Source organism: Nicotiana sylvestris, chromosome 6 (genome assembly GCF_000393655.2).
Source record: "Nicotiana sylvestris chromosome 6, ASM39365v2, whole genome shotgun sequence".
Lineage (NCBI taxonomy): Eukaryota > Viridiplantae > Streptophyta > Magnoliopsida > Solanales > Solanaceae > Nicotiana > Nicotiana sylvestris.
Window position 1 is genome coordinate 138,557,130 of NC_091062.1, and position 26,386 is coordinate 138,583,515.

Sequence of the window (26,386 nt, forward strand, 5' to 3'; positions counted from 1 at the left end):
AGTCTCTACAAGCTGGTGATATGAGCTGCTTGAAGAAGGACCTAGTTCGTGGTCTGCCAAATTCAAATTTCAAGGAGCATAGAGTGTCTGATGCATATGCTAAGGGAAATATCTGATGTTTCAAATGGCAAGGCTGATATGATGAGTCAGATGAAGGAGGCAAGTGAAGATAATGTCACATCCTCTTCCACTTCTCAAGAGGAACCTGGTACCCCAATTGCTACCACTAAAGCTGAAGAAAGAGTTAGAGATGCAGCATTAGGAACTTCTGATGTAGAAAAAAATAGTGGAAGTCATGATTCTGTTGATGTCAATGATGATTCACATATGGAAGAACCTGGTCCTTTAATTTTGAAGTTCAAGTATCCAACTAGAAGCAAAAGAGTTCACATTCCTTCAAAATGTAATCACATCCGTAGACTCTGGTATTCAACCTAGTTCTAAGGTAAGGAACATGTTTTCCTTCTTAGCGTTCTTGCGTTAAATCAAGCCTAAGAACATCAAAGAAGCATTGAAAAATGCTAACTGGATAGCCGCTATGCAAGAAGAACTCCATCAGTTGAGAGGAATCAAATGTGGCCCTTGGTCCCTAGGCCTTCATACAAAATAGTGATTGGAACTTGGCCCAAAACACTCTCACTCGAAGGGTGCCAAGGGAATTTTGAGGTATCCTAAGGGAACGAAGGACCTGGTCCCCACCTAGTGTTCAGGAGATTCTTTTGATTTGGTTGGATATGTTGATGCTGATTATGTTTAACATCTGGGTGACAAAAAAAGCACTTCTAGAACGGCACATTTTCTAGGGTCATACTTGATCTCATGTGTGATGACCCAGCTAGTCGTCTCATGAGTTACCGTTTCATTTCCCCCATTTCAGCTTCTTTATGCTTCGTTATCCGTGTTTTTGTGGTATCAGGTTGGGCGGATCGAGTCTGAAATGAGTTTGGTGAAGTTTGAGACACTTAGTCTCTTTTAAGAAGGCTTAAGTTGGAAAAGTCAACCAAATATTGACTTATGTGTTAGAAGTCTCGGAAGTGAGTTCTGATGGTTCGGTTAGCTTCGGGAGGTGATTTGTGACTTAGGAGCACGATCGGAATGGGTTTTGGAGTTATAGAGAAGATTTAGGCTTAAATTGGTGAAGTTGATATGTTGGCGATTTCCGATTGATAGGCGAGATTTTGATATATGGGTCGGAATGGAATTCCGAGAGTGACAGTAGCTTCGCTGTGTCATTTGGGATGTGTGTGCAAAATTTCAGGTCATTCGGATGAGAGTTGATAGACGTTTTGATCGAAAGAATAATTTAAGTGTTCTTGGAGTTCTTAGGCTTGAATCCTATGTTAAATTGGTGATTTGATATTGTTGTGAGCGTTCCGAAGTATTGAACAAGTTTGAACGATATCATGGGATGTGTTGGTACAATTGGTTTGAAGTTCTGGGGGTCCCGGGTAGGTTCCAGGATATTTTAGGTCAAAAATCATAGTTGTAGCAGGTCCAGATGGGTTGCAGGTATTGGAACCCACCAGCACGGTCCGCACAAAATGAAGTGCAGCCACGGTAGGTACTGTGCGGACCGCACAAAATGCAGTGCGGCCGCGGTGGGGAGCATTTCACTGGTCCTACTTCGGAAGCTCATATCTTTTGATCTATAAGGAATTTTGAGATGATTCAAAAACAGAAGTTGTAACTCTTAGTGTCTAGTTTTCAGAAAGGTAAAGATGTTGCAATTTAAACATCTATAGCGAAAGGTATGTCCAAAATATTAAAGATTGTCACTGTAAAGAAAAGCATGTGCAGCTGTGGTCGCTTTTGTGCGAACTGCACTGGGTTTGTGCGGACCGCGGTCGATTTTGTGCAGTACGCGGAGGTGAAAATCTGTGGGGCACTCTATAAATACGAGGTTTTGGGTTTTATTTGATATTTTGACCTAGAGAGCTCGAATATTGGCGATTTTTCGAAGGTTTTTTCAAGAAATTTATCGGGGTAAGTGGTTCTAACTCAGATTTGACTAGAATATATGAATCTATCATTGAATTCATCATTTCATTCGTGATTTGGGATGGAATTTGTGATGAAAAGTTGTGGAATCTTCCAAAAATATAAAATGATGATTTGAATGACCAAATGGTACCGGAATTGGATAATTTTGGTATGGTTAGACTCGTGAGGGTATGAGGATTCTAAAAATATAAATTTTACCCGATTTCGAGATGTGGGCCCGGGGTCGGGTTTTGGTAATTTCGGGAATCGTGCCCTTTGTTGATTGTTCTCGCTTGGGCTTTGTTCCCTTAGCATATTGTGACGTATTCGTTCTAATTTTGGATATATTCGACATGCGTGGAGGCCGATTCGAGGGGCAAAGGCGTCGCGAGCTAGAGTTTTAGCCGGTTCAAGGTGAGTAATGATTGTAAATGATGCCCTGAGGGTTTGAAACCCCAGATTTGCACATCGTAGTGCTATATTGAGGTGAGACACGCGCTTGATGATGAGCGTGGGGTCGTATACTATTGGGGATTGTGACTTGGTCCGTCCCGATTGATGATTTTACCGCATATTTGACTGAAACTTATTTGCTATCATCATGATTTGGGCTGATTGCCATATTTGGGCTTCGTGCTAACTATTTGAACCCTTCGGGGATGTTTATTACTATTTCCCCACTGTTTTGACTTATTATTTGAACTTAGTCCCGTTATTTTCCACTGTTTTACTACTCAACCATTTTTACTCACTTTTGAGACTTAAATGATATTTTAAATGATGTTTTGGGCTGAGAAATATTGTTTTACTATTGCCCGAGAGGCTTGTGATGATTTTTGGACTGAGTAAGGTAGAGGGCCTAGTTGTGAGGATACACTGATACTGATATGAGGCCGAGGGCCTGAGATGCATATATATGCCACGAGGTGGCTTGATCGATATGAGGTCGATGGGCTAGATTTGATGCCATGAGATGGTTTAATATTGCGCTTGGGCCGTAAGGGGCCCCTCCTGGAGTTTGCACACCCCCAGTGAGCACGGGTACCCATTGTGATGTGAGATTGAGCCCGAGGGGTGGAAATTGTTGATGATGTGCCCGAGGGGCAAACTTCTATGTGTTTACTTTATCATAATTGTCTGTCAATTACCTGTTTATTTGTTGTAGAAGTACTTTTTTTGCTTTTCATTGGTTTACTGCTTACAAATTACCTATTTAATTGCTTCATTATAGAATACCCTGTGTATACGTGTTTTCTTGCTTTTAGTCACTATTTATGTTTATTACTCACTGGGTCGGAGTACTCACATTACTCCCTGCACCTTGCGTGCAAATCCAGGTGCTCCAGAGGCCGAGTGAGAGCTTTTCAGTAGTTCAGCAATTGCCGGGGATTTCGAGGTAGCTGCATGGCTTCTGCAACCCTGATTTCTCCCTTCTATCTTATTACTTTTCCGCATTTCTAGACTATCTATGTAGTAGGTTGTCCAGACTTGTATTAGAGGCTATAGACTTGTGACACCAGATCAGTGTGGGCTGTGTAGTTTCTATGTATTGTTGAGTTTCGCATATCTATCGTGTTGTTTTAAACACTTATTATTATAATTGGTAATTAAACCGTGTTAGCAAATGATTTATTTAAAAATGAAAATGGGTTGTGGTTTATAATTGGTCCGACTTGCCTAGTAACGTGATAGGCACCATTATGACCTGTATTTGGGGTCGTGACAAGTTGGTATTCGAGCCTAGGTTACATAGGTCTCGCGAGTCATGAGCCGGTTTAGTAGAGTTTCGCGGATCGGTACGGAGACGTCTATATTTATCCTCAAGAGGCTGCAGAACCTTTAGGAAAAACTTCATATTCTTGAAATTCCTATCGTGCGAACTTGTTGATCCTAGTACTGAACTTCCGTTATTTTATTCTCTCACAGATGGTGAGGACACGAGCTACCGGACGGGGTGGACGACCACCAGTTCCACTAGCGGAGGCCACCAGAGGCCGTGGACGCGGTCGTGGTTGTGGCAGAGGCAGAGCAGCGAGGGCAGCACCTATAGACCCACCAGCTGCCCTAACTTAGGATCAGGCTCCAACTATGGATGCTCCAGCAACACCGGTTCAGGCACCAGTTGTGCCCATTGTGATCCAGGGTCTTCAAAAGGCCTTGGCACAAATCTTATCAGCTTACACTGGCCTGGCTCAGGCAGTTTCAGCCACTGTAGCAGCAGCTACTTCACAGGCCGGGGGAGGCAATCAGACCCCCGCTACTCGCACACCTGAGCAGGTAGTGCAGGGACTTCAGAAGCCGGGGGCACCTCCAGCCCAGCCGGTTGCACCAACTCAGGAGTTTGTAGTACCCGTTATGCCGGATGATGAGCAACGTCGACTTGAGAGGTTTGGTAGACTCCAGCCTCTAACTTTTAGCGGAGCAGAGGGCGAGGATGCCTAGGGTTTCTTAGATAAGTGCCAGCGATGCTTCGTATGGATTCTTGAGTCTAGCGGAGTGGCATTTACCACCTTTCAGTTCTCGGGGGTTGCCTTCACTTGGTGGGAGGCGTATGAGAGGCGTAGGCCTGTTGGTGCAGCGCCTCTTACTTGGCAGCAGTTCTTCATTTTCTTCCTGGAGAAGTATGCACCGTAGTCCCGCAGAGAGAAGATGCGTAGATAGTTTGAGTTGTTGTGATAGGGGGATATGATTGTGTCATAATATGAGTCGAGGTTTTCTGAGTTGGCTCGTCATGCCATCTGGATGGTTCCGACAGATCGAGAGAGGATCGGGAGGTTTGTTGATGGTCTTACTTATCAGCTCTGTATTCGTATGACCAGAGAGAGAGAGAGGGATGGGTACTACCTTCGAGGAGGTTGTTGATATCACCCGGGAGATTGAGACTGTTTGCCGTCAGGAGCGAGAGGAGAGGGAGGCCAAGAGGCCTCGAGGATCGGGTAGTTATAGTAGTGCTCCTTCGAGGGGCCAGTTTTAGCATGGTAGAGGTCGTTCATTCAGGCATGTTCAATCCGCCTGCCCAAGTTATCGTGGGGCATCTTCAGGTCATGGTCATCATGGATCTCAGTAGGGCCAGTCATCACTCAGCGCCCTCCCAGCTCAGAGTTCATCTCGTGCCCCATCGGCTCAGGGTTCTTCTATACCGAGCGCATCTGCTAGTCACTCTGGTGCGAGGGGTTCCCTTCAGTCCCCTTCTCCAGCACTTGGGATTTGTTATAAGTGTGGCGAGATAGGACACATGTAGAGGTAGTGTCCTCGTCGTGTTGCGAGTTCGTCCCATCAGAGGGGTCAGTCTTTGGCTTCAATTCCAGTTTCTTCACCACCACCCGCTCAGCCAGCTAAGGGTGGAGGTTATTCAGCCAGGGGTCGCCCTAGAGGGGGAGGTCGATCAGGGGGCGATCAGGCCCATTTCTATGCACTCCCAGGCAGATTCGATATTATTGCTTCAGATGCTGTTATCACAGGTATTGTTTTAGCCTGCCACAGAGATGCCTCTGTATTATTTGATCCCGGTTCCACTTTTTCTTATGTGTCATCATATTTTGCTCGTTATTTGGGTACGCCTTGTGAGTTTCTTGCTTTGTCTGTTCATGTATCTACCCCGTTGGGCGGTACTGTTGTTGTAAACCGTGTGTACTGGTCATGTGTGGTGACTATTGGGGGTCTGGAGACCCGAGTGGATCTATTACTATTGATCATGGTGGATTTTGATGTCATTTTGGGCATAGATTGGTTATCTCCGTGTCGTGCTATTCTGGACTGTCATGTTAAGACAGTCACATTGGCTATGCCGGGTATGCCACAGATCGAGTGGCGAGGTGTGACTGATTATGTTCCTAGTAGAATGATCCCTTTCTTGAAGGCCCAACATATGGTTGGGAAGGGTTTCCTTTCATATCTAGCATTTGTGAGGGATGTCGGAGCTGGGACTCCCAGTATTTATTCTGTCCCAATTGTGAGGGATTTTCCCGATGTGTTTCCTGCAAACCTGTCGGGCATGCCACCGAACAGCGATGTTGATTTTGGTATTGACCTGGTGCCGGGCACGCAGCCCATTTCTATTCCGATGTATCGTATGGCACCAGCAAAGTTGAAGGAATTGAAGGATCGGCTTCAGGAACTCCTAGATAAAGGGTTCATTCGGCCTAGTGTGCCACCTTGGGGTGTGTCGGTTCTGTTTGTGAAGAATAAGGATGGCACAATGAGAATGTGCATTGATTATAGGCAATTGAACAAGGTAACAATTAAGAACAAGTATCCTTCGCCTCGTATTGATGATTTATTTGACCAACTTTAGGGAGCGAGAGTGTTCTCCAAGATTGATCTCTGTTCGGGTTATCACCAGTTGAAGATCAGGGAGTCAGATATTCTTAAAACGGCTTTCAGGACCCGATATGGGCATTATGAGTTCTTGGTGATGTCTTTTGGGCTGACTAATGCCCCAGCAGCGTTCATGCATTTGATGAACTACGTGTTCCGACCTTATCTCTATTAGTTTTCCATAGTATTCATTGATGATATTCTGGTGTACTCGCGTAGTCAGGAGAAGCACGCGGAGCATTTGAGAGTTGTATGGCAGAGATTGAGGGAGGAGAAGCTTTATGCAAAATTCTCCAAGTGTGAGTTTTGGCTCAGTTCAGTGGCTTTCTTGGGGCACGTGGTGTCCAACGAGGGTATTCAGGTTGATCCGAAGAAGATAGAGGCGATTCAGAGTTGGCCTAGACCGTCCTCAGCCACAGAGATTTGTAGCTTTCTTGGTTTGGCAGGCTATTATCACCGGTTTGTTCAGGGATTCTCATCCATCGCATCGCCCTTGACCAAGTTGACTTAGAAGGGTGTTTCATTTGTATAGTCGGACGAGTGTAAGGAGAGCTTTCATAAGCTCAAGACTGCTTTGACCATAGCTCCAGTGTTGGTTTTGCCATCAGCTCCAGGTTCATATACCGTGTATTGTGATGCTTCGAGAGTTGGGATTGATTGTGTGTTAATGAAGGAGGGTAGAGTTATAGCTTATGATTCTCGTCAGTTGAAGCCCCATGAGAAGAACTACCCCATTCATAATTTGGAGTTGGCTGTCATAGTTCATGCATTGAAGATTTGGAGGCATTACTTGTATGGCGTATCTTGTGAGGTGTTCACTGATCATCACAGTCTTCAGCATTTGTTCAAGCAAAAGGATCTTAATTTGAGGCAGCAGAGATGGTTGGAGTTGCTTAAGGATTATGATATCACTATATTGTACCATCCGGGAAAGTCCAATGTGGTGGCTGATGCTTTGAGCCGGAAGGCAGTAAGTATGGGGAGTTTGGCATATATTCCAGTTGGGGAGAGACCTCTTGCAGTTGATGTTCAGGCCTTGGCAAATCGGTTTGTGAGATTAGATATATCGGAGCCCAGTCAGGTGTTGGCTTGTGTGGTTTCTCGGTCTTCTTTTTATGATCGCATTAGAGAGCACCAGTATGATGATCTGCATTTGCTTGTCCTTAAGGACAGGGTTCAGCATGATGATGCCAGGGATGTCACTATTGCTGATAATGGGGTATTGAGGATGCAGGGCCGGATTTGCGTGCCCAATGTGGATTGGCTTCGGGAGTTGATTCTGGAGGAGGCCCATAGCTCGCGGTATTCCATTCATCCGGGTGCCGCAAAGATATATTAGGATTTGAGGCAGCACTATTGGTGGGGAAGAATACAACAACAACAACAACAACAACAACAACGACCCAGTATAATCCCACAAGTGGGGTCTGGGGAGGGTAATATGTACGCAGACCTTACCCCTACCCCGAAGGGTAGAGAGGCTGTTTCCAGGAGACCCTCGGCTCAAAAAAGCAACAGGAGCCGATATATTAGTACCATAAAAATGCATAATAAAATAACAGCAATATAAGAGATATGAAATACAGAATACGAAATACGAAATAGATGGCTGGTATAGTAAAACTAGCAGGTAAAGCCCTGCATCAATAGACGACCAATGACATTCTTAGTCTAACTCCTAACTGGCTAGTCTCACTCTATTGTGCTGTAGAAATATTCACAACTTTCCCCTAACCTACAACCTTAATGCTCGACCTCCATAATTCCCTGTCAAGGGCCATGTCCTCAGTAATTGAGCACAGCTTTTCATCCTCAGGCGGACGGGCAATCCGAGCGTACTATTCAGATATTGGAGGACATGTTGCATGCTTGTATCATTGATTTCGGAGGATCATGGGATGAGTTTCTACCGCTTGTAGAGTTTGCTTATAACAACAGCTACCAGTCGAGTATTCAGATGGCTCTATGAGGCTTTGTATGGGAGGTGGTGCAGATCTCCAGTTGGTTGGTTAGAACCCGGGGAGGCTAGGCTATTGGGGACTGATTTGGTACAGGATGCTTTGGAGAAAGTGAAGGTGATTCAGGAGAGGCTTCATACAGCGCAGTCGAGGCAAAAAAGTTATGCTGATAGGAAGGTTCGAGATGTGTCCTACATGGTGGGCGAGAAGGTTATGTTGAAGGTTTCACCTATGAAGGGTGTTATGAGATTTGGGAAGAAAGGGAAATTGAGTCCTCGGTTCATTGGGCCTTTTGAGGTGCTTCGGAGGATTGGGGAGGTGGCTTATGAGCTTGCTTTGCCACCCAGCTTGTTGAGTGTGCATCCGGTATTTCATGTTTCTATGCTCTGGAAGTATATCGGGGATTCGTCTCATGTTTTGGACTTCAGCACGGTTCAGTTGGATGATGATCTGGCCTTTGATGTGGAGCTAGTAGCTATTTTGGGTCGTCAGGTTCAGAAGTTGAGGTCAAAGGATATAGCTTCAGTGAAACTGCAGTGGCAAGGTCGGCCCGTGGAGGAGGCTACCTTGGAGACCGAGCAGGAGATGCGGAGCAGATATCCTCACCTATTCGAGGCTTCAGGTATGTTTCTTGACTCATTCGAGGATGAACGTTTTTTTAAGTTGGGGAGGATGTGACGACCCGGCCAGTTGTCTCATGAGTTACCGCTCTGTTTCCCCCATTTTAGCTTCTTTATGCTTCGTTATCCGTGTTTTTGTGGTATCAGGTTGGGCGGATCGAGTCCGGAATGAGTTTAGTGAAGTTTGAGACACTTAGTCTCTTTTAAGAAGGCTTAAGTTGGAAAAGTCAACCGGATGTTGACTTATGTGTTAGAAGGCTCGGAAGTGAGTTCCGATGGTTCGGTTAGCTTCGGAAGGTGATTGTGACTTAGGAGCGCGATCGAAATGAGCTTTGGAGTTGTAGAGAAGATTTAGGCTTAAATTGGCGAAGTTGATATGTTGGTGATTTCTGGTTGATAGGCGAGATTTTGATATAGGGGTCAGAATAGAATTTCGAGAGTGACAGTAGCTTCGTTGTATCATTTGGGATGTGTGTGCAAAATTTCAGGTTATTCGGACGAGATTTGATAGACTTTTTGATCGAAAGCATAATTTAAGAGTTCTTGGAGTTCTTGGGCTTGAATCCTATGTTAAATTGGTGATTTGATGTTGTTGTGAGCATTCCTAAGTGTTGAACAAGTTTGAACGATGTCATGGGATGTGTTGGTACAATTGGTTTGAAGTTCCGGGGGTCCCGGGTAGGTTTCGGGATGTTTTAGGTCGAAAATCATAGCTGTAGTAGGTCCAGATGGGTTGCAGGCTCGGAACCCACCAGCGCGGTTCGCACAACATGAAGTGCGGCCGCGGTAGGTGCTGTGCGGACCATACAAAATGCAGTGTGGTCTCGGTGGGGAGCATTTCATTGGTCCTACTTCGGAAGCTCATATCTTGTGATGTACAAAAAATTTTGAGATGATTTAAAAATGAAAGTTGTAGCCCTTCGTGTCTAGTTTTTGGAAAGGTAGAGATGTTGCAATTTAGACATCTGTAGCGAATGTTATGGCCAAAATACTAAAGCCTGTCACTGCATAGAAAAGCTTGTACGGCCGCAGTCGTTTTTGTGCGGACCACACTGGTTTTGTGCAGACTGCACTAGTTTTATGCGGACCGCGGTCGATTTTGTGCGGTCCGCGGAGGTGGAAATCTGTGGGGTACTCTATAAATACGAGGTTTTGGGTTTTATTTGATATTTTGACCTAGAGAGCTCGGATTTTGGCGATTTTTCGAAGGTTTTTTCAAGAAATTCATCGGGGTAAGTAATTCTAACTCAAATTTAGCTTGAATACATGAATCATCATTGAATTCATCATTTAATTCGTGATTCGGGATGGAATTTGGGAAGAAAAGTTGTGGAATCTTCCAAAAATATAAAATGATGATTTGAAGGACCAAAATGGTACCGGAATTGGATAATTTTGGTATGGTTAGACTCGTGAGGGTATGAGGATTCTAAAAATTTACCCGATTCTAAGACATAGGCCCGGGGCTTGGGTTTTGGTAATTTCAGGAATTGTGCCCTTTGTTGATTGTTCTCGCTTGGGCTTTGTTCCCTTAGCATATTGTGACGTATTCGTTCTGATTTTGGATAGATTCAACATGCGTGGAGTCCGATTCGAGTGGCAAAGGCATCGTGAGATAGAGTTTTAGCTGGTTCAAGGTGAGTAATGATTGTAAATGATGCCCGGAGGGTTTGAAACCCCGGATTTGCACATCGTAGTGCTATATTGAGGTGAGACACGTGCTTGATGATGAGCGTGGGGTCGTATACTATTGGGGATTGTGACTTGGTCCATCCCGATTGATGATTTTACCACATATTTGACTGAAACTTATTTTCTATCATCATAATTTGGGTTGATTGCCATATTTGGGCTTCGTGCCAATTATTTGAACCCTTCGTGGATGTTTATTACTATTTCCTCACTGTTTTGACTTATTACTTGAACTTAGTCCCGTTATTTTCCATTGTTTTACTACTCAACCATTTTTACTCACTTTTGAGACTTAAATGATATTTTAAATGATGTTTTGGGCTGAGAAATACTGTTTTACTATTGCCCGATGGGCTTGTGATGATTTTTGGACTGAGTAAGGCCGAGGGCCTAGTTGTGAGGATACACTGATACTGATATGAGGCCGAGGGCCTGAGATGCATATATATGCCACGAGGTGGCTTGATTATATGAGGCCGAGGGCCTAGATTCGATGCCACGAGATGGCTTGATATTGCGCTTGGGCTGTAAGGGACCCCTCCCGGAGTTTGCACACCCCCAGTGAGCGCGGGTACCCATTGTGATGTGAGATTGAGCCCGAGGGGCAGAAATTGTTGATGTTGTGCCCGAGGGGCGAACTTCTATGTGTTTACTTTATCATAATTGTCTGTCAATTACCTATTTATTTGTTGTAGAAGTAATTTATTTTGCTTTTCATTGGTTTACTGCTTACAAATTACCTATATAATTGCTTCATTATAGAATACCCTGTGTATACGTGTTTTCTTGCTTTTAGTCATTATTTATCTTTATTACTCACTGGGTCGGAGTACTCACATTACTTCCTGCACCTTGTGTGTAGATCCAGATGCCCCAGAGGCCGAGTGAGAGCTTTTCAGTCGTTCAGCAATTGTCGGGGGATTTTGAGGTAGCTGCATGGCGTCCGTAGCCCTGATTTTTCCCTTCTATCTTATTACTTTTCCGCATTTCTAGACTATCTATGTAGTACGTTGTCCAGACTTGTATTAGAGGCTCTAGACTTGTGACACCAGATCAGTGTGGGTCGTGTAGCTTCTATGTATTGTTGACTTCCACATATCTATCTTGCTGTTTTAAACACTTAATATGATAATTGGTAATTAAACTGTGTTAGCAAATGATTTATTTAAAAATGAAAATGGGTTGTGGTTTTTAATTGGTCCGACTTGCCTAGAAATGTGATAGGCGCCACCATGACCGGTATTTGGGGTCGTGACATCATGGGGTACAAAGAAACGAACTTTGTGGCTCCTTCTACTGCTGAAGCTGAATACGTGGTTGCTGCTTCTTGTTGTGCTCAAATAGTACAAATCAGCCAACATCTTGAAGACTTTGGTGTATTTACAGCTTGAACCTGGTACAACACAAGAGGACATAGCACATTGATGTCAGACACCAATTTCTCAGGGATAGTGTTGAAAAGGTTCTGATTTGTATGAAGTTCTGGAAGACGAAGGATCAGGTAGTAGACATCTTCACCAAGTCACTGAGCAGGGAACATTTTGAAAGAAATCGTCTGGAGTTGGGGTTGATCAAGCTCAACTAAGGACCTGGTCCCTCGATGATTGACTATGTTAAGAAGGAAAGGTACAATGTTAAAAAGTGTTTTTTGGTGACATCTAACTCAAATCTATATTGTTACAGGTATACACATATGGCAGTTTCAGGACAAAAACAAGTAAGAGTGACTTTGCACTTCTAGGAGTTTTTGCTCAAAATTTTAAAAAACGTCACGGAACTTGGTTCCTGTGACTCAAGTTAGTAGTCTCTTCAATACTTATATGCCTTTTTAAGCTGCTGAAGTGTCATGTCATTAATTTGTTTCTACCTTTCTCCTGCCTCTCCTCCTAACTTTTGAAGTCCAAAATGTTAAACCTTTTTTGAACTGACCCGTTGCTCTAAAAAGGCACTTCTCTATCTTACACCCAAATGAAACCGATTCTTTTCTTCAAAACCAAAACCAACCTTGTCTCAAAATAATCCTTCTTTCCACATATGCTAGAAGTGAACCCAACTCTATCACTTTCCAAAATCCTAACTCCATCTGAATCAAAACCCCAAGAAGTCTTTGGTAGATTTGATGGAAGTTTAACTGAAATGAAATAGGGTAGATCTAATATTCTAGAGCGTGAGGCTGAAATTGTTGCTGGGTTTGTAGAAGCCTTGAATGATGGAGAAATTGGTGAATGTACCGAAAAAAAGGGGAACTGAATGAGGGACCCGGTCCCTAAAATCGTTCTTAGGATATTAATTCTAATGATGATCTTTTTCTCTTGGGTTTTGTGCTTAAATGAACCTCTGATCCAGTAAAAGGATTGAGAAAAGTAGGCTGATTGATGATGGAGTGGTGTAACCTGCTGATGTGGTAATTGTGGAAGAGAGAATGAAGTGGAAAAAAATCTCCATTTGTGAAAAAAAAATAATGGAGAAAAAAAGGTTGGCTGAGAAAGATGCAACAGATAATAAGGGTGAATAGATTGAGAAGAGAAAGAGGGAGACATGGCAGCTCAGGGATAGAAATGGTAGTGTAAGTGAGGAACCTGGTTCCTAACAGAAGCAAAAGGTTGAGCCATTAGATTTGGAGGGAGAAGACTTTGAAGTCTCAAAAAGTGTTGTAAGGCCTGTTGACTCTGATATTGCTGAAAAATGGAGGAACTTCTTGACATTGTTGAGTTCCAAAAATAGAATCACCTCTTTGTTCCTCCAAGTCCCAATGTTTCTGAAGAAGAAGTAAAAACTTCTATGTTTTATGTGATACTACGATGCTATATGTGCATGGGACTGAGTATGTTCTTGATGAGACGAAGCTTGGGAAGATTCTTGGTGATCTGATTGATGGTTCAACCTACTCAGATAGGTTGAGAACTTGGTCCTTGAAGACCCTCGGCAGAATAGAATGCTAAGTTGAAGGGTGAGAATGTAAGATTGAGGAAACATGTGGAGGAACTGAGAGAGCAGATGATCCTTGATCAAAGGAGAGTAAATAAACAAATGGACAAGCTCATCAAGGCCTTAGCCCCTTACTTTTCCTCCTGCCTAGTGATCCATGTTTTTCACTCCTTCCAAATTCCCTTGAATTCTTATCCTCTTTTGATCCCTATATTTGATAACATTGGTACTTCAGTTGTTTAAATTGTCATATTATGTATTATTGAAGCTACTGTGCTTTTATTATCATTACTTCACTATGGGCAATCACTCTATGTTGTGCACTGACATTCATTTGTTGTTCTTGTTATGGTTTATGTTGTGTTGCCCAAGTGGCTTGAGTTAATGTTGTTGAACTTCTTTTTGGTAGTACTTCTTCTGTTATTCTTTTCGATGATGCCAAAAGGGGGAAGTTATATAGGTGTCAACATGTGAGGAATAGAATCGAATGTTGTGCATGAAAGATGGATCTGCTTTGTAGGGGGAACGTTGCTGATAATGGAGGGAAACATATGAGGAATCCGGTTTTGTGGTTCTCAAGAGATAGCTCTGCTTTGCAGGGGGGACGTTGTTGATACTATATTGATTATAGGCCTGATCCGCACGAAACATGTGAGGAATCTGGTTCTCAAGAGGAATATTAATTTTGGGTTTGTCATCATCAAAAAAGGGAAAATTTTAATAAGTTATGGAACTTTGAGTTTTGATGATTTGCCAAACAGTCTTGAGGAACCAGTTGTGATCTTCTCCTTAGATTTGGTTTTCATGGGGAATATGAATTATTCGTAGGGGGAACAATATGGAGATCTGGTTCTCAAGGGGAATATATATTCTAAGTTTGTCATCATCAAAAGGGGGAAATTGATAGGTTACAAGTACCTTGGGCGCAAGTACTTTACTTTATGTTTTGATGATCTAACAAACTTACCATTCAGAACCAAATAAGGAACCTGTTACACATCTACAAGACCTTGAGATCACAAAGTTCCAGGTTGGGATCCAGCCCTTGGGAAAGCAAGGTGAATGCTACTACTGAATCAAAGGATCTACAGGAGCTGACCATAGAAGAGCTGGTTGGAAATCTGAAGACCTACGAGATGAAGAGGAACATAGACAGTGAAAGAAAAGAACCAAAGAAAGAAAAGAACATGGTACTCAAAGCTGAGAGCAATGACTCAAGTGAGGAAGAGTAGAAGGAACAGTTTAGGGAACCGGTCCCTACCAGTTCCCGAGGAGACTGTATAAAGTCAACTCTCCAGCAGAAAAGTTGCTGCCTGCACACGCTATTATATAGGAACAGTGCAACAATCAACTTTCTATGGAAGGCTTTTTACCTACCTTGCTTACATCATTGTAAGTGATGTCACACACGTATAAATACAATCAAGGAAAGTAAAATGACTTACTTCATGAAAGAACCAGATAAAGGACCTGAAGCATGTCTGGTACAATCATTCAAGTTAATCGACTCAAGATAATCTAGGCAGTGTGCTTTAGTGATAACAACACGATAGGGAATTCAAGAATTACTAAATCAAGAAACGTGCGGAAGCTAAAAGAAAATAAATAAACGAAAAAGGACGGAAAATTAAAGATAGATTGAATTCAAAAAAGAATTTTCTTGAATTCAAGAAGTCTATTCTTGAAATTGAATCCTAACAATAATAATTAGTTAACAAAGAACTAATCGCCTTTGGTAGAGAATTAAAAACAAGAGATAGATTGTGAAACCCGACACTTTAGAATAACAAGAACAACAATAAGCCTAAACCTATCACCTTTCTTGAATTAGAAGTGATCTAAGATTTCAAAAAGGGTTTAATCTTACCACCTTAAGTTGAGTCTTGAAGGTTGAACAATAAATCCAAGAGTAGCCACACACAAGACTGCAAGAAAAATCTCACAATTTTTATTGATAATAATCTGAATAATTTTTTTAAGTCTAAAAATAAAGAAGATACCCCTTATATAGGTATGAGGGGGTCACAAAATTAAGGCTAAAAAAATAAGGAAATAAAGTCCTAAACTACTTTGGACAACAAGTCCAACTACCTTAGGAAAAGAAAAATACTAGGAAGCAAAAACCAAGTTATTCTTGGAAAGTGATTCCAAAAATCTTAGGAAAAGGAAACATAACCTTAACTAACTAGGAAAGCAATAAATATAGTCCTAAAATATATGGGAATAAGTCTCAAACCAATCTTGGATAGAAACTTGGAAATCTTGAAGGAAATTTGCAAGCAACTTGGCACCAACTTGCACTCAACATCTAGCACGCCTATTTTACCATTCTTGGACATCAATTAAGTCCTTTTTATGCTATTAAAAATGTGATTTTATGTAGGACTTCATGGTCTGCAAGTTTGGACACATTTTAGATGCCAGCAGTGGCCTGATTTGGACTTTCTTCAGAGGATGTTTCTTGGGATCTAATCCACCTCTTCTTGGACATGAATTTGGGCCATAAAATAATTATAACACTAGATAACTCATATACTTTATCCTTAAGCTCTTCCTCTCAACTAACAACTTCTTTGATCGCTCCTGAAGTCCAATGACCTTGTTTTGCAGCTTTTTAGCTTGAGATCTTGTTAAAGGCCCTCTTTGAGATTCCAAAGCTTCATCATTGTCCTTGAATAAATTTGAGCTTCCTAGGATGCTATCATTCCCCTCTTCTTGAAGAAAATTCATCCTCGAATTTCGACCTTGCAAGAAAACGAAGACATGCACTGGTAATTGGCATCCACTAATTTGAAAAATGGTAAAAATAAAACAATATTGTGGCCATGTGTCCACTTAACCCAATTAAGTCTAATAGGTGTAAATACTCCTTTATAAAGCATATGGACATCATCATCCCAATAAAATTTATGCCTACTTAGATTTGTCCCATAAAAACCTCTCTTAAGGTAGTCAAAAAATATGCATGACAATGAAATTATAAAAGATTGATCACACGTCCTTTTAAAACAAGTATCTCTACCACATGTATCAAATAAGAAACTTTTATGATATAGCCAAGTGTCAATTACAAATTTCATGGATTCTTCTACATATAAGTTATTCAAAGAAGCACATAAATCCTCAAGAAGGTTAGAAGAACCCATAATTTCCAAAATAAAAGTTTCAATACATTCAAGCTAATGATTATAACTTTTCCAAATAATATTCTCAACATCAAAGGATTCTAAACAATTGCTCAAACTATCACAGAAAGAGTCATAGATAAGCTCATGAAAGAGTATTTGATCACTAACGTCACAATAATCATGCATAGCCTCTTTACTAGTATCAAATACTTTTACATGTTCACAATCAACATGACTAAAAGAATGACTTCCTATCACACAAAAAAACTCATATTCTAGCAATTTATCACATGAAAACTCATTTCCAAGCCTCTTCTCATAAATTTCATGCCTCTTTCCACCAAGTTAGAACATATAATCATCTATGCCATACTTAATTTCAAAAGGAAACAAATTACTCTTGCACTTGAACTTAGATATTACAGTTAGTGACTTGATATGCATCAAAATATCATCATCAACAAAAATTATAAAGTCACCAACATAAGAAAAAAGAGTATAGTTCATTACCTCCAAAAATACCTTAGGTGTTCTAGAAAGGCCAAGAATGTAAATAAACCAATTATACATACCATACTTGGACTTATTTACTAATGAAATAACATCACCTTTTATTCTTTTATGCAATGGCTCTAACTTGACAATGCCTTTAGGGAACTCTATGTTATAAACCTGTAAATAAGGATCAAAAGAGTCAAAAGATTCAACAATAAAGAAATTAACCAAGCTTTTATCATCCACCTTCCAACAAAAATTGATTTTGCTAAATGCATGTTGGAATCTGATTGGATCCTTTGTCACCATCTCTTGCGCCTCACCTATCCTTTTAGAAGTTCTTTCAACACGTGGTTGCACAAAAATATAAGAACTAAAACAAGAAAGATTTAGCGGGTTAGAAAGTAAAGAACATGTTTTTTACTTTTACTCTCTTTGGCTTTTATCTCAAGACTAACTTTTTCCTCACCCTTAGCCTCTTTTCTCTCACTAAAGTTTTTTTCTTTTTCTTCACTCAAAGCCTCATGTTTTTCTCTCTCTACCTCACATACTTTTTTTATCTCATTGCCTTTCCTCTTTTCATTTCCTTCAAGTTTGCTCTTTTTCTCACTTGACATCCCATTCTCTTCACTCAACACAACTTCTCCATTTTCCCCTCTTGTGATGTCGACATGCGCTCCCTTACTCCTCTCATTCTTTTCTCTCTCATATTTTTCCATATTCTCTTTAACGGTCTTTTCATCTTCATAAATTGTAAGGGAGTCAAAGGTCCAAAAATGAGTTTCTTTCCATTAACCTCAAAAGAGTATCTATTTTTTTCAATGTTATATGAAGCTCTTCTATAGGCATACCATGGTTTTTCCAACAAGATATGATAATTATTCATGGGAATCACATCACACCAGATCGCATCCTCATACCTTCCAATTGAGAATAGTAATAAGACTCTCTTATCTACCTTTACTCCTCTCAACATGTAGGGTTCAATATGTTCAACACAAGGCAAGTTCAGTTTCTCAACCATATAAGTGCTAATTGAGGTATAGCCAAATTCTTTGTCAATTCTAAGGGCACAATTGCAGACATCACTTTAGCTCTAGTTTGAAAAATAACTTTACCATCGTGTTTCTTCCATTCACCATACTGAAAGTTCGACCTTTTAAGTTGTTGTGTCATAGCTCGCCTCCTTTCTTCATAACTGGTGTTTGCGACATCTCGAACAAAGATTAGAAGAAATATGTATCTTTCAAATTTGGCCTTTTCCCTCTAATGTTCTCACCTCTCTTTCTTTTTTCACTCAAAGCAACTCTTGGTCGTTAATCTTTAGATTTATTAATAAACCTTACTAGTCACAACCCTTAGTGATCAGAATTTAGAGTTAGAAAAAGAAAAGGAAAGTGGAAGACCAAACCTAGAAAGAATAGGAATTGGTTAGTAGGAAAAAAAAAGGAAAGAATTTAAGAAACCCAAAACCCAGAAGAATAAGGAAAGAAGTTACCTTAATCTTTACGAACTAGGATCCCCTCTTCTTGTTTTCTTTTCTTGACTTGGAAACCAAATAATACTTGAACTTTGAAATAATAATGACCTATTCACTTTCCTTTTTTTGGGCTGATTTTTTTTTCTTTTTATTTTTTGTTTTTTTTTTCACTAACCAATTCCTATTCTTTCTAGGTTTGGTCTTCCACTTTTCTTTTCTTTTTCTAACTCTAATTCCTTATCACTAAGGGTTATCACTTTGAACTAATTGCCTATCGCTCTGATACCACTTGATAACAACATAATAGGGGATTCAAGAATTACTAAAAAAAATCAAGAAACGTGCGGAAGCTAAAAGAAAATAAATAAACGAAAAAGGACGGAAAATTAAAGATAGATTGAATTCAAGAAAGGGTTTTCTTGAATTCAAGAAGTCTATTCTTGAAATTGAATCCTAACAATAACAATTAGCTAACAAAGAACTAATCACCATTGGTAGAGAATTAAAAACAAGAGATAGATTGTGAAACCCGACCCTTTAGAATAACAAGAACAACAATAAGGCTAAACTTATCACCTTTCTTGAATACCTAGAAGTGATCTAAGATTTTGAAAGAGTTTAATCTTATCACCTTAATTTGAGTCTTAAAGATTGAAGAATAAATCCAAGAATAGCCACACACAAGAGTGCAAGAAAAATCTCACAACTTTTGTTGATAATAATCTGAATAATTTGAGTCTAAAAATAAAGAAGATACCCTTTATATAGGTAGGAGGGGTCACGAAATTAAGGTAAAAAAATAAGGAAATAAAGTCCTAAACTACTTTGGACAACAAGTCCAACTACCTTAGGAAAAGAAAAATACTAGGAAGCAAAAACCAAGTCATTCTTGGAAAGTGATTCCAAAAATCTTAGGAAGAGGAAACATAACCTTAACTAACTAGGAAAACAATAAATTTAGTCCTAAAATATATGGGAATAAGTCTCAAACCAATCTTGGATAGAATCTTGGAAATCTTGAAGGAAATTTGCAAGCAACTTGGCACCAACTTGCACTCAACATCTAGCACGCATATTTTACCATTCTTGGACATCAAGTAAGTCCTTTTTATGCTATTAAAAATGTGATTTTATGTAGGACTTCATGGTCTGCAAGTTTGGACACATTTTAGATGCCAACAGTGTCCTGATTTGGACTTTCTTCAGAGGATGTTTCTTGGGATCTAATCCACCTCTTCTTGGACATGAATTTGGACCATAAAATAATTATAACTCCTAGATAACTCATATACTTTATCCTTAAGCTCTTCCTCTCAACTAACAACTTCTTTGATCGCTCCTGAAGTCCAATGACCTTGTTTTGCAGCTTTTTAGCTTGAGATCTTGTTAAAGGCCCTCTTTGAGATTCCAAAGCTTCATCCTTGTCCTTGAATAGATTTGATCTTCCTAGGATGCTATCATTTAGATTCACAGGAACCAGATTAGGGACCTGATACCTTGGTGTTCCTCTGACAGAAGTATAAGTCTACTATACAGCTGGAAAGTAACTGTAGAAAGTGACTGCCTCCAACTGTACACGCAACAGTTCTGCAGAGAGTGCAGTAGTCACTTCTCATTGAGAAAAGGCATGTACTAACCAATATTTGACATCACTAAGGTGATGTCTTTTGTAATATAAACTGGTGCAAGACACAAGGCAATTTTTCAACAACACTTGCAAAAAACAGAAACGAAAATACTCTCTCAAGTGCTTGCAACAACCTCTCTCAAGAACAAAGCTACTGCAACCTCAAGCACCGAATCCAAGATTGAAAATATCTTAAGTCCTTAGGTTTGTTGAGTCTTTGTTATTTGTTCTTCAGTTGTAACTCCTATCTTGCTTTCTTAGAAGCTATATTTTAAGAAACCCAAAATCACAAACCCTCCAAGTTTGTGTCTTGGCTAGAGTTGTAATAGAGTTATTATAGTGTCTTGTAATAGGGTTATTACAAGTTAGAGTGTTTAAAGTCTTTGTCACTAGAGAGTGATAAAGTGGCTTGTGGTGAGAGTATCACAAGTTAGTCAAAGTCTTTGTAACTAGAGTGTCACAAAGTGGCTTGTGGTGAGAGTGCCACAAGTTAGTTGAGTTGAATCCTTTGTAACAGAGGTATTATAAAGTGGCTTGTAATAGGTGTTTACAAGTTAGTGAAGTTGAAAGCCTACAAGTGTAGATCGTGGTTTTTGTCCCCTTGAGTTGGGATTTTTCCACGTAAAAATCCTCTGTGTTCTTTACTTACTGCCGAGCTACTGTGGTAACAATTAGAGAACCTGATTCCCTGTACTGATTGGTTGCACAGTCTGTTGCTTACCGTAGGAACTGCTAGAGAATATGGTTCTCTATATAGTGGGAACTTATCTTGTGTCTCATCTACATACTGGTTCCGCAGTTAGCACTGTACCAAACTGATATAGGACCAGATCTCTATAAGTTTGGTTCCTCAGTATTTTCAGTGGAAACTCATAGAGAACCTGGTTCTCTATACAGTCTGGTGGACGCTTAGTTTCTAATAATGGTCGTAGCCTTCGGGTATGTCACTTAGACTTGTTTCCCGATAAATTTTCGAACTTGTCCGAAAAGTTAGTCCCCTAGTATATTGGCCTTGGCCTTTGTTTCGAGGGGGTGCCTCTTTGAGGTCTTATGAGTCCGAGTTTTCGATGACTCGAATATATTGACTGTCGATGACAGTCCTCGGGTATTTCGGGGTGCATTTGCATTTTGGCTCTTGAGCCGCTTCCCGTAGGATTGCAAGTGTAGAGCTCATATGATAGTAAACTTCTTTGAGACACAAAGTATTTTTTGATATAACCAGAATGCCTTTTCAAATTATTGATACATGCGTACATGTTTTTCCGTTGGGGCTCGACTATTCTATATGGACTCGGTTAATTTGACCGTTTGGCTCAGTACAAAGTTCTCGTATTGAGGCCCTCGTAGGCGTGAAGTATTTTTCTCAAAATATAACCTCTGAGGGTGATGCCCCCCAGTATTCGAGGTTGATTGAAAAGAAGCCTTGGATACTGTTGAGTTCTCCTTAGGTAGCACATAGTTGTTGCCTCGTTAAAAACCTTACCGGTAAAACCCATTTGGGACAAAATCCGATCTAAAGGAAAAAGAGTGCAACGCATGCTTTAAAACCTAAGGCCTTTGTGTGAAAAGGGTGTCTTCGAGATCACGTGCCTTCGAAAGATCTGTAATAAGTTAGTTTTAAACTTAATTGGACCAAAAGATAAAGTCATACCTTAACAGTAGTATCGCTTGAGTAACGATATGTTCCAATTGTTTGGTAGTTGTTCACCTTCCATTGTGCTAAGTTTGTAAGATCCTTTACCAACAACTCTGAGGACTCGGTATGGTCCTTCCCAATTCGGGCCTAGTTTCCTTTCATTTGGATCCCGAGTATTGAGGGTGACTTTCCATAGGACTAAGTCCCGATTCCAAAGTGTTGAAGCTTGGTTCTTCTATTGTAGTATCTTTCGATCATTTGCTTCTGTGCGGCCATCCGAACAAGCGTTTCTTCTCGCTTTTCATCAACAACTCAAGACTAGCATTCATGGCCTCGTGGTTTGACTCCTCCGATGAATGTTGAAACCTGGCAATGGGGATGAGGGCCTTGGAGCCATACACTAGAGAGAACGGGGTGGCCCCCGTGCTAGACTTTGATGTTGTCCGATATGCCCAAAGGACCTCGGGTAAACCTTCTCTCCATTTTCCCTTTGCATCGTCAAACCTTTTCTTCAGGTTTTGAATGATAGTTTTGTTTGTTGACTCAGTTCGGGTGGTATGGTAATGATAAAATCCTCTTTATTTTATATGTGCTTCGAGGAACTTCGTTACCTTTATGCCGATGAATTGCTTTCTGTTGTCACATACGATCTCGGCAGGTATCCCGAATCGGAATATGATGTGGTCCCAGGTAAAGTCAATAACTTCCTTGTAAAGCCCCAGAAAATTTTGCTAAGTAATTTAGGATTTCGTGGTGCCAAGGTAGGCTAATTATTTTATTTTGTGTGCAAATGAGGATTCATGATATAATGGATATCAATTGGATATGTTAATAAGCGTATAAGTCATATTATAAGTGATTTGGGGTCTAAGGAGAGGCCTAAGTCTAAGCCAAGTTGGAAAATTTCATAATAGCCTAAAGTTATAAATGACTATGCACAAGACCTCACTTTGGACAAGCATATCTACATTTATATAAGGTGTTGTGTGATGCACAACCTATCAAATTAAAGCTCTTTGAGTCTAGTTTCCGACTCATTAAACCGTTTGTCATTTGGAGGTGTATATAGAAAGTTATGACTGTTTTTGTGTCCCTTTCGTTGCCAGCGTCCTGGGCAGCGCTGGGCGCTAGCCGTGGCGCCAAGAATTTTTGAGATACTGGAATCAGCGCCACAGGCAGCGCCCAGCGCCACCTGTGGCGCCCAAGACATTTTATATACTCATTTCGGGGTTCATTTTTACCCATTCATCTTGGCCGAACTTTGGGGTCTTCCTTCACCCTCTCAAGACCTTCAACTCTCTCAATCTTCAAGTTAAGCAACCTCCGTTAACTTGATGTGAAATTCCATCATTCCTACACTAGTATTGAAGAAATTTACTCATAAAAAACATAGATCTTCAAGAACTCAAAGGAGGGTTTGCAAGATTTCTTCTAAAAGGAAAATCCTACACCCTTAGACTTACATATATGGATATATTATGGGAATATAAGTATGAATTAAGTATTGTAACTCATGGGATGACGATTGGAATCCATAGGTGCCTAACCTAGGTTGTGTTGGTGTTGTAGAGATTGTGAGATGGAGATTGTGAGATGGGTTATTGAGGTATGATTCTTGGGTGTAATAGTATTATGTATACATGCATGTACAAATTAGGTTTGTGGGAAGATTGTTGAACATAAATAAGTAAAGATTGGCTTGGGGAATGAAGGAAATCTTGTAAAAGAGAATTGAAATAGATGCTCAACTAGTATTTGATAAAATGCTCAAATGAGCTGAAACCATGAATATCTTCCTAATTGTGTTCAATTTTGTTATGTCTCAAGTAGATTGGGATTGCTAGAATTTTCGGAATGTCGTAGTAACTTAAGGAAAGCTTAAACAAGGTATGTATGGCTAAAACCCCCTCCTTTTAGAAATTGAGCCTCCATGGTGCCCGTGCAAATGTTGTAAGCCCGGAATTCGATTGATGTGGTACTTGTTATGTCAAATAAATTGATGTTGTGAAAATGTATGTGGAAGGTGCTTCTCTATGTGTTTAGTGTGCTATTCTTTGTAAATTGAGGATGTGTGGAAAAACATAAGCTATGTGATAAATGCCAAAATGTCAAGTCAAGGTTACATTGTGATTAATATGCCGAACTAGATGAATTCCTCTCTATGTTTATAACTTAAATTCCTTTTGTATGTGCCTATGATCCTAAATGGCAAGGTAAATGTTGAAAATGAGAATAATGTGAAATGTGAGTTATGCAATGTGGTAATTGTGGCCCCAAGTGCCGAGAAACTAATTCATGTGAATCCAAAAATTGAAGTGAGATTATTAACGAAAAAGGGTAACGTCTTGGTAAAACGGCCTAACCGATCGGGCCGTGATCGGATGCCATGTTATACACACATGGTGGAAATGTATTGATAATTGAAACTGAAAAGTGAGAATGAAATAAGAGTAACGTCTTAGTAAGACGGCTTAGCCGATCGGGCCGTGATCGGACTCCGCTCAAGGAAGCGGTGGTAATGTGGATGATGATGCAATGATAAGGAACGCCCCAACCAAACAAAATTCAGAAATTATGTGAATCTCTTATATTATTGATGTGATGCTTATTTGAAACTTTGTTGTCCTTATGATTTCTTTTACGCTTGTATGATTGTTCTTTCTAACTGGATGGTGTTTAGTTATACATACTAGTACTATTCCATGGTACTAACGTCCCTTTTGCCGGGGGCGCTACATTTTTTTAAATGAATGTAGGTGGCGCCATTGCGGATAGTGCCGATCGCGCGTAGCGGAGTACCTTCTTCTCAAAGTCTTGGTGAGCCCCTTTCTCCTTCAAGGGGTTATATTGTACACCTTTTGTTGTGGACTTCCACTTTTGAGGTATCGCCGGAGCCTTGTTGCCGGCATTGTCATACTTGTCTTTTGTATCCTTAGAGGCTCCGTAGACATATGTGTGGGTTATGTACGGGTGTTGGATGGGTCTACGAACTATGTTGTAATTCTAACTCTCGTTTCTCTAAAGTGAAACTGTATGGAATCTTGGAAACTTAACTACGATTTAATGTTGTGATATAAAATGAGCTAACAATGTTGAACGTACTATCTTTCCTTATCTAAATAGATGAAAGCATGGTTTCCTTATTCATATTGAGTTGGGTAGGAAGTGTTGATAAGGCTTGCTTAGTTGGGTTCACTCGATTGAGCTCCGGTCGCGCCTCCCGAGGTTGGGGCGTGACATTCCTTTTCTCGAAGGCCTGTTCTTCCACCCACTTAGAAAAATAATCAGTCATAAACAAAATAAATTTAGGTTTACCTGGAGCCATTGGTAGAGGGCCGACTATATTCATTCCCCATTTCATAAAAGGCCACGGGGATAGGACTGAATGGAGTTGTTCTCCGGGCTGATGGATAATCGATGCAAATCGTTGACACTTATCACATTTTTTGACAAATTCCTTAGTATCCTTTTCCATGTTATCCCAATACTAACCTGCTCTGATGATTTTGCGAACCAAAGACTCGGCGCCGGAGTGATTCCCACAAGTCCCTTCGTGGATTTCTCGAAGAACATAATCGGTATCCCCTGACCCCAAACATACTGCCAACGGTCCATCGAAAGTTCTTTGGTACAATGTTCCATCTTCATCTAATGAAAACCTAGCAGCCTTGGCTCGTAAGGCCCTCAATTCTTTGTGGTCCGATGGGAGTTTTCCACTACTTAAATAATCGATATACTTATTCCTCCAATCCCATGTTAAACTTGTTTAATTTATCTCGGCATGACCCTCTTCAACCATAGACCTCAATAATTAGACGATAGTCCCCGGGACGATGTCATCTTCTTCGACCGAGGATCCCAGGTTAGCAAGCGCATCGGCTTCGTTATTTTGTTCTCAAGGCACATGATCCAGAGTCTACTCCTTGAAGCGGTGCAAAGTTACATGTAGCTTATCCAAGTACCGCTGCATTCTATCTTCTCAAACCTCGAAACTTTTATTTACTTAGTTTACCACCAATAGGGAATCTCACTTGGCCTCGATGACCTCTGCTCCCAAGCTTCTAGCTAACTCGAGACCTGCAATTATGGCCTCATACTCGGCCTCATTGTTAGTTAATCATAGAGTTTTGATAGATTGCCTAATGGTATCACCCGTGGGTGGTATTAAGACAATGCCAAACCTGGACCCCTTCATGTTCGAGGCACCGTCCATGAAAAGGGTCGATACCCCCGGTGTTGTACCCGAACTTAGCAGGAGTTCTTTCTCCACTTCGGGTACGAGGGTCGGCATAAAATCGGCCACAAAGTCAGCAAGGATTTGAGGTTTGATGGTCGTTCGGGGTTGATATTCGATATCGTACCCGCTAAGTTCGATGGCCCATTTGGCCAATCGGCCTGATAACTCGGGCTTATGCAAAATATTTCGAAGGGGGTAGGGGTTAATACACATATAGGATGACATTGAAAATATGGTTTTAACTTTCGGGATGCACTTATCAATGCAAGTGCTAATTTTTCTAAGTGA